Consider the following 9,682-nt stretch of genomic DNA (forward strand, 5'->3'; position numbering starts at 1 on the left):
CCATCTAGTTTTCTCCTCTCTAGTGGTTCACAAGGTTTTAACTGTGAATCATGATAAATAAATTTCACTCAGGGTCACAGAAACTATGTTCATTTATTGGAAAGCACAGTTGCAAGGGCAAATATGCAACTTAAGCTTTTTTTATGATTCATGATTGGGAGTTCTGTATTATTTCAACAAATTATTGCTTTTCATGTATGTTACTTTCTTTGATGGTTTCTTAGGTAGTACTTTTTGGTGCGATTTGTATTCTGTCTTGAATGAGAAACATAGGAAGGTCTGACAACCCTCACATTTGGCTTCAGGGATTACCAGTAGCTGCCTTTGAGCTGTACTGACTGCTCTGAGAACTGCTTTTGCAAATTGTATGGGTGGAGATAATATTTTACTGTGGTCAGTTTTGACAAAGCTGCCAATTACTGTGGCTGCTTGAATCTAGGGAGGATTCCTTGCCATGATGATCAAGATGGGAGTTATGAAATATTGGGAATTAGTGTATTGAAAAGATATAGTAAGAAATGCACGTGCTAAATATCAGAGGCTCACAGGATGTTAGGGATTGGAAGGGACCCAAGGAGATCATCAAGTCCAACCCTCCTGCCAGAGCAGGACAATGCTATCTAACACAGATCACAGAGGAACACATCCAGACAGGCCTTGAAAGGCTCCAGGGAAGGAGACTCCAAAACCTCTCTGGGAAGCCTTTCCAGTGCTCCGTGACCTTTACAGTAAAGAAGTTTCCCCTTGTGTTGAGGCAGAACCTCTTTTGCTGCAATTTACACCCACTGCTCCTTGTCCTATCACAGGGAGCAAGTGAGCAGAGCCTGTCCCCGCTCCTGGCCCGCCCTCAGATACTTATAAATGTTTATCGAATCTCCTCTAAGTCTTCCCTTCTCCAGACTAAAAAGACTCAGGTCCCTCAGCCTCTCCTCATAAGCCATGTCCTCCAGTCCCCTAATCATCCTTGTAGCCCTCCACTGAACCATCTCTAGCAGATCCCTGTCCCTCTTCAACTGGGGAGCCCAAAACTGAACACAGTATTCAAGATGAGGTCTCACCTGTTCCTATAAATGGTGATTTAAGCTGAAGTAAGATCACACTGAACTAAAGACAGAATAATAGGTCTACATGCATGAGTTTATAGTGATCTTACACATGCAGAACTGAGTCTTATACTTTGACTTCTAGACTATTACTTCAAGATAGTTTTGGTAGCCTGGGATGCTTTGCAGCTGTGATTTGATGCTAGTTCCTTGACATACATCTATGTTGAAAACCAATATAAATGGTGGAACAGCTCTAAAACCATATTGTTATGTAGCTCCACGGGAGTTTTTATCAGTACACTTTACCTCAGCAGAAAATTCAAGTAGAATTGAAATGGGCTTACTTGTATTCAGGGTAACAATATTTTAGGCTGTTGTTACTCCTTACAGTGTGTGAAGCCAGGAGATTTCAGGAGACTGGATTGAAAGTGGCTCATTAGTCACAGGACTGAAATTTTGTAAGTGGAAAACGAGACTAACATCACATCTGACAGCTAAACTAAATTGTTTAGGTTCTAGGTTATCAGCTCTGGTGCTTTAAGATTGATAGTGTGGGAACACTTCACAACTCTGTTCAGTAGAAACTGGAAAAAGCCTAAAATCATTAAGGTTGCCATAAATAACAGAGGAGAACTCTACTGTCAATTGTTTGTACAGATAGCTTAAACAGCTCTTTGAATCCAGCATGAAGACTGCTGAAGTGACTATTGGGTTCATTAGCAGCATATGGCCATTTAGTATTGCAGCAGGAGTTTGAATGTAACAGTGAACACAAACCAGCCTTTATTCTTAGGTCAGAGATCCTGTCTTTTTCAGTGTTTCTAGTTCTTTGCAAAAAACAAGGAGATGAAAGACCAGAAAGCCCCACTAGTCTGTGATGCAGGAGGCAGCATTGCTTCATGCTCCTCTCAGAAGCAAGATAGTGTAACTGAGACCTCAGGGCGGGGAGCAGACTGTTCCCCACCTCTCTATGCACATAGGCAGAAGTACTTTTGTCCCAGATATGGAACTTACAGTGCATCTTGAAGGTCTGATGTCTTGGGAGGGATTCTCCTCAACTGCATTGATACAGACATCTTTCAGCAGCTATAATAAATTAGGGAACTGCTAACCTTGCTTTCTGCAACGGATGCAGTCAGCATTGCTTTGTAGTGTGGGTTGCAAAAATCCTTTCTGGTTGCTGAAACTCAAAGATAAATGATTGTTGAGAATTTTTTTTTCCATGTTTGGGTGGGTTTGTTGTTTTGCTTCTTTAAGTCTGTAGGAGGAAAAAACTAAGAGGTAGAGTGCAGAAAAATTTAAAGACAGGTGGAACATTTCACTTGGATATTTTCCAATTTAAACTTTTTGGTTTAAAGTGGCAGAGTTTCTCATAGGTAGAAACTGGGTGGGAATTGATTGATGTTGCACTTAATGTTTTCCACTTTGGTCCTTTATCTAGCAAAGCTGCCATGTAAAATGAAATGAGACTCTGACCGTGGCTGGTCTCTAGCGGCGTATCTCAGGGATCAGTGCTGGGCCCCATCCTCTTTAACATCTTCATAGATGATCTAGATGAGGGCATGGAGTCAGTCATCAGCAAATTTGCAGATGACACTAAGCTGGGGGCAGATGTGGCTGGGTTGGAGGGCAGAAGGGCTCTGCAGCAGGACCTTGACCGCCTGGACAGATGGGCAGAGTCTAAGGGGATGGTGTTCAATAGCTCCAAGTGCAGGGTTCTGCACTTTGGCCACAGCAACCACATGCAGAGATACAGGCTGGGGTCGGAGTGGCTGGAGAGCAGCCAGACAGAGAGGGATCTGGGGGTGCTGATTGATACCTGCCTGAACATGAGCCAGCAGTGTGCCCAGGTGGCCAAGAGAGCCAATGGCATCCTGGCCTGCAGCAGGAATGGTGTGGCCAGCAGGAGCAGGGAGGTCATTTTGCCCCTGTACTCTGCACTGGTTAGACCACACCTTGAGTACTGTGTTCAGTTCTGGGCCCCCCAGTTTAGGAGGGACATTGAGGGATTTTTTTTTGGGGACATTGAGATGCTTGAGCGTGTCCAGAGAAGGGCGACGAGCTGGGGAGAGGCCTTGAGCACAGCCCTACGAGGAGAGGGCTGAGGGAGCTCGGGATTGGTTAGCCTGGAGAAGAGGAGGCTCAGGGGTGACCTTATTGCTGTCTACAACTACCTGAGGGGTGGTTGTGGCCAGGAGGAGGTTGCTCTCTTCTCTCAGGTGGCCAGCACCAGAACAAGAGGACACAGTCTCAAGCTGCACCAGGGGAAATTTAGGCTGGAGGTGAGGAGAAAGTTCTTCCCTGAGAGAGTCATTGGACACTGGAATGGGCTGCCCGGGGAGGTGGAGTCGCCATCCCTGGAGCACTTCAAGGCAGAACTGGACGTGGCACTTGGTGCTATGGTCTAGCCTTGAGCTCTGTGGTAAAGGGTTGGACTTGATGATCTGTGAGGTCTCTTCCAACCTTGATGATACTGTGATATCAGAATTTAATTCTAAAGTATGCTAGAGGATTTGATATATGCTACCAGATCCATGTGTTTATTAAGAAAAGCTTGTCTGCAGCTTCCTACTGGCTGAAACCCATCTGACGGAACAAATATCTGACACCTGGCACATTGTTAAAGCTACAAAATTGCTTCTATAGATCCAGCTTAGCAATGAGTATAGTTTAATGAGCCATAGAATACTGCATTGTATGACATTAAAATGCATCTGTTTACATTTTATTCTAGTGTTACATAATATTTAATTTTTTTTTCTGTTGAAATGTGTAACTCTTTGCTGTTTTTGTGGAAACTAAACAAATAGTTTCAGAAGAAAGGAGAAGAAATTGCTTATAGTAGTAAAATCCATGTCCAGTGTAAGCAATACAAAAATCAGTCTTAGACAGAAATAATTCTCAAAAGTACAAGTAATAAGCATGTTTTTTTGTGTGTGTATCCATGATGTGTAACAGAATACAAAGCCAAGTGTGATGGTTTTGGAGTTAACCACACCCCACTCTTATGAAATCATCCAGACTAGACTCAGTTGGCTGGAAATTAAGGAATGAAGCTTTATCTTTACAGCTTAGCTCAATATACAAGCAGATAGTTACAATATTTGCAGCTCTACACAGAAATAGACAAGTTAAAAGTAATACAGAAACACAACAGCCCTCCCAGAAATCAGTCACCAGGAGAGGCTCCCAACCACCCTTCCACCTTCTTCCCACCCCTCTACCCTATCCCAGAGTTTACCCTATGTGCAAGGTAAAGTTGGAGGATTGGCAAGGTGGTTCAGGAAGCAGAAAGACTAGTTACACAGGAGCAGCCCAGGGAGAAAAGCACAGGCACCAACTGTGACAGAGACCCACATACTCTGACTCTCCTGCTCTGTCTTACCTATGTTTTGCATTCTTAGAATCTTAGAATCAACCAGGTTGGGAGAGACCTCCAAGATCATCCAGCCCAACCTATCACCCAGCCCTAGCCAGTGAACTAGACTCTGTCACTAAATGCCTCATCCAGCCTTTTTTTGAACATCTCCAGGGGGAAGAGGTGGCTCAGGGGTGAACTCATTGCTGTCTGCAACTACCTGGAGGGTAAAAGAAAGTTGATGACTGAAATTATTCACTTATCAAATCTATGATCCAATTGTATTATTTTTCTTGAAAACAAAATCTTTGTAGGCTCAGATCAAAGTAGTGTATGGCTGTATCATAAATTAAGAACAGTTATGAATTATTAATATTAATTTCTGTATGAATATTATTTTTTATTAGTACTATTCTAAAATCAGATAAATTCTCTGAGACTGTTTGGATTTTCAGTCAACAGGAAGCAACTGCACAAAATTAAACAGTTTAAACAATCAGAACTTGGAAAATAGTAACACAAAACCAGGAAAAAGTCTAACTATTCTTATGGAGTCTTGGCATTCACCCCAGCAGATGTACTCATGATGCTTTTGGTCCCTGAGCAAGTCTTCTGTATCAAAGGCACTTTCAGACTCGTGATAATGATCCTAGGGTAAAATGCAGGATACTTCAGGCAGAGGGGAAGGAGATGCTGCTGAGCTGGTAGTGTTAGCTGCATACACGTGGCCACCTTTAACAAGCTGCAAATGAGGAGAGGCAGGAAGGCTCCATGCTGAATGTAGAAAGGCTGAATACAGAAAGGTATGACGCAGAAAGGTGGATTCTAAATCATCCCCCTTTATATACTTCATTTTGAAAATCAAACTGGCCAACAGGCACTAACATCATTGTTCTGGCCAATGAATTCAAAGCTTCATGTCTCCTTTGACCATACAGGCATATTGAGGGCAGCACAAGACATCTGACACGCGGTGCTAAGCCCCCTAGCCCTCAAGGCATTGCTTATCTGACTCAACTTCCTGGGGATTCCCCGCAATGGAAAGAGGAGAGCAAGGGTTAAACTAGCCTGAAAGGTTTTATGCCCTACCAGGACAATGGCTTGGAGGGTACATCTAGGAGAAGGTATAGGAACAGAGCATACCTATAGTAATACTTTACTGTAACTCTTTTGCAGTCACTGGTTTACTGCTTCCAAAGCCAACGATGGTCTCTTTACATTTAATAATGCTTTGCAATATTGTTTTGTCAATGAACAACTCAATCTTTCCTCTCTAGCATTTCTGAGAAAGGAGTCCCATATGGATCTGTGGGATCCATTAGTAGCCATTCAAAAAAGTTTATTCTGAAGCTTCACCTTGCAAATGTATAGTGATGTTTCCATCACAGCTCTGTGATATCTCTAATTCAGGCACTGCATGACATTTTGTCATCAAAGCACCCTTGACTGGTTTCTTTCAAGTAAATTTGCATAACTACTTTTCTTAATCAATGTTTGGAAATTCTACTTTATTGCACTTTCAATATTTGCAAGCAAGATTTGTGATCCTGAAATTAATAGTTTCCTGTAAACCGGTTTTGGCTTTTTACTGCCTCACTATTCAATTATGCTGTGAACTGATCCATTTGCACTGAAACTGCCAGCTGCTGGGGAACTCTGATGCTTTTGGGATTCCCTGCTGAGTGGCAGTGAGGTCCTTTTCTTACCCACTCACACTTGAAGCACCTGGAGCGTTAAGCAGTAAGTACAGCATTCAATTCTTCCCATTTCTTGCAGTAAAATAAGTGGAGAAATCTCCCTGTAGAATCGTAGAATAGAATCATAGAATCAACCAGGTTGGAAGAGACCTCCAAGATCAGCCAGTCCAACCCATCCCCCAGCCTTATCCAGTCAACTAGACCATGGCACTAAGTGCCTCATCCAGGCTTTTCTTGAACACCTCCAGTGATGGTGCCTCCACCACCTCCCTGGACATCCCATTCCAGTGGCAAATCACTCTCTCTGTGAAGAACTTCCTCCTAACATCCAGCCTATAGAATGGTTCCTTTTCATTCTACGACACTGAAACAACACTTAAAACACATTCTTTGGTGGAAACCACTAAGAAAATGAAATGTGAAATATTAACATAAGTAATAATGTACCTGAAACACATATATCCAGTATGAACATATTGTTTTTTTAAGGCAGTGGTGTCACCTTCATGTTGCAGCCTTCTGTGCTATAATAAAGGTGGCCAGAGAGAAACCAAACAAATCTGGTGATTTGTATTGGTGAGACTCAGAAGGTATATAGAGCACACTGTAAGAGAGATTGCTCCCTGCACATAGTGACAGCTCAACTTTGGGAATTTTGCTGCACAAAACCATTGCATACATTATTGGAATTCATCATGGTGGTCTTAGAAATGTGACTGGAAGATGATTGCCTCTGTGGATTGATAGGTGTGTGCTTATCTGTAGTTTAGTTCTTCTCTGAAATGCTACTGAATGTCAAAGTGTTTTTAGGGGGCTTGAATTTGCTCATTTGTTTGGGAATTCTGTGCTGTAGAGAGTAAAAAAGAGAAGTAAAGTTTGAACAAGATATTAAGGAATGTGTCAAGTACATTATACACCAAATTTCCAAGCAGAATCATAGAATGAACCAGGTTGGAAGAGACTTCCAAGATCATCCAGTCCAACCTAGCACCCAGCCCAATCCAATCAACTAGACCATGGCACTAAGTGCCTCAGCCAGGCTTTGCCTGAACACCTCCAGGGACGGTGACTCCACCACCTCCCTGGGCAACTCACTCCAATGCCAAACACTCTCTCTGGCAACAACTTCCTCCTAACATCCAGCCTAGACCTTTTCTGGCACAACTTGAGACTGTGTCCCCTTGTTCTGTTGCTCGGTGCCTGGTGGAAGAGACCAACCCCCACCTGGTTACAGCCTCCTTTCAGGTGGTTTTAGACAGCAACGTGGTCTGCCCTGAGCCTCCTCTTCTCCAGGCTGCACACCCCCAGCTCCCTCAGCCTCTCCTCACAGGGCTGTGTTCCAGGCCTCTCACCAGCTTTGTTGTCCTTCTCTGGACATGTTCCACTATCTTAGCATCTCTCTTGAACTGAGGGGCCCAGAACTGGACACAGCACTCAAGGTGGATGTCGTTCGTAGCTGAGAGTAGCATTTTTTAACAGATGTAGCATACTTAGGTGAGCAGGAATTTATATTGTCTTCCTAAGGCATGTCATGCAATTTGAAAAGATCCAAAGTTTAGAACAGGAGTGTGCCCTGTTGGTCTTGGCAACTGTTGCTGGGAAACTGTCTTAGTTTGAGTTAGAATAGAACTTACTCTATTCTGTGGTTTTGCTTTTTGCTTCACCCTCTAAGTAACTGCACTTTCTGAAGTTAATGGCATATTCTCTCCTACAGTGCCTGCATCTATGTGCTATAAAGCTTTATGTTTACAGTTCCTACCAGGGATCAGTATGCAGAAAGGCTCTTGCTTATACTCAATCCTCTGGAGACTAAGGTGATTGCTAAATCTTGCATGCCACACTGCGCGTGCAGTAAGTAAGATGCTGCACCTGCAAGGAGGAGTAGTGAGGACAGGTGACCCTAAATTTGGCAGGAGGCATTCCATTCCATGTACATCATATTCACTACAAAGCTGGGGATCACAGGGGTCAAGGTCTCATCTTCATAGACCAGCATGGCCATGTATGGATTGTCTGGCTTATTTTTTGGTAATGTCTTGTGGACATAGGGGTCTTGTGAGCAGGTTGTAAAAGTGACCCAGCACTGGGAGGCTTTAAGGCCCTAACTATGAAAAAAAGACTCATATGGAGTTGTGTAGTTGTCTGCAAGCCATTGACCAAACAGGGCAGTACTGCATCGTCCAGAGAACTGAAAGCTGATTCTACAAATCTTGGAAGTCTCTTCCAACCTGGTTGATTCTATGAAATACTGTGATGGTTTGGGTGTTACCCACCCCACCCCACTTTAGAAATTTACCCATTCTAGACTCAGCAGCTCTGGAAGTTGAATGAAGCTTTATGTTTACAGCTTAGCACAATGTACAAGCAGATATTTACAGTATATACAGTTATATACTGAACTATACAAGTTAAAAGGCAATACAGAAACACAGCAGCCCTCACAGAAACCTGAGTCCCCAGGAGGGGCTCCCAACCACCCTTCCACCTTTTTCCCACTCCTCTACCTTACCTCATGTTGCCTTATGCCCAAGGAAGATTGGAGGGTCAGCCAGGGGGGTTAGGAAGCAGATGGATTAGTCACATAGATGGCAGGTTAGGTTAGAGAGAGAGGTGCAGCCCACAAAGCCCAGAGAGTGACTCTGTTATCTACATTTATGTTCTTATTCTTATACATCTCAGCAAGCCTATGAGTGTGGTGGACATCACCTTTGTTTCCTTTTCACCGCCTCTAATCTAATTCTTCTCACCAAAACATTCTACTTAGCTCAAACTGGCACAAATACTATGCTCTGAATCTCAATTCAAACCACTGCTCAGTTGCTTGAGAAAGCAAAATAAAGAAAAGTTGAGGGGTTTCAGTGTCAGTTTCAGCTGACAATCTTGTATATCCAGACAATCATTAAGTTTAACAGATGGGAGGTAAATAGCACACTGAGGTGAAGGCCCTTGACACAGCAATACAGCAAGAGAAAGGAGAGGGAATAACTGCACATATAAGACCCAAATGCCTAGCAGAGCCCAGAGAAGTCAATGGCAATAGGTATCAAATGGATACAAAGCTAAAGTCAAATGCAGAGGATTGCCCTTCAGAAAGTGTATGAAAGAAGAATAATACAATTTCACCACTTTGCAGCAGATTTGAAATCCTAGCCATATCAGAAATGGGTAGTTATCCATCCTTGCTTGGTCTTTAGCTTTTGGTAGCTCATAAGGGAGAGGTGCTCAAAAAAAGCCTGGATGAGACATTAGTGCCATGGTCTAGTTGATTGGCTAGGGCTGGGTGATAGGTTGGACTGGATGATCTCTTCCAAACAGGTTGATTCTATGATCTTGGAGAGGTCTGTTCCAACCTGGTTGATTCTATGAGCAGCTAGCCACTGTGTCACTGCAAAGAAAACATAGCCCTGCTGGCCCTGCTTGTAATGAGTTGTGTAAATTAAAAGTGCTGTGCCATTTTATGATTAGCATGGCACTTTGAGAAAGTTTAACATGAGAATATGTGCAGCATCAATTTCTGATTCATTAAAGCCACTGGGCTAATTAGAGCAATACATATGCAAATGTAATTAGAGAGGACATGG

At 43.1% G+C, this 9,682-nt stretch overlaps 1 long non-coding RNA gene across 1 annotated transcript in view; it reads left to right on the plus strand.

Annotated features, from left to right (window-relative positions):
- LOC135180288 (uncharacterized) overlaps positions 1-3,774 on the plus strand; it is a 112,620-nt gene extending 108,846 nt beyond the window's left edge. The window contains exon 3 of the long non-coding RNA XR_010304365.1: positions 3,611-3,774. This is a non-coding gene — a long non-coding RNA (uncharacterized LOC135180288). The remainder of the gene's footprint in view (positions 1-3,610) is intronic.
- Positions 3,775-9,682: the final 5,908 nt, after the last annotated feature.

This window comes from Pogoniulus pusillus, chromosome 13 (assembly GCF_015220805.1).
Source record: "Pogoniulus pusillus isolate bPogPus1 chromosome 13, bPogPus1.pri, whole genome shotgun sequence".
NCBI lineage: Eukaryota > Metazoa > Chordata > Aves > Piciformes > Lybiidae > Pogoniulus > Pogoniulus pusillus.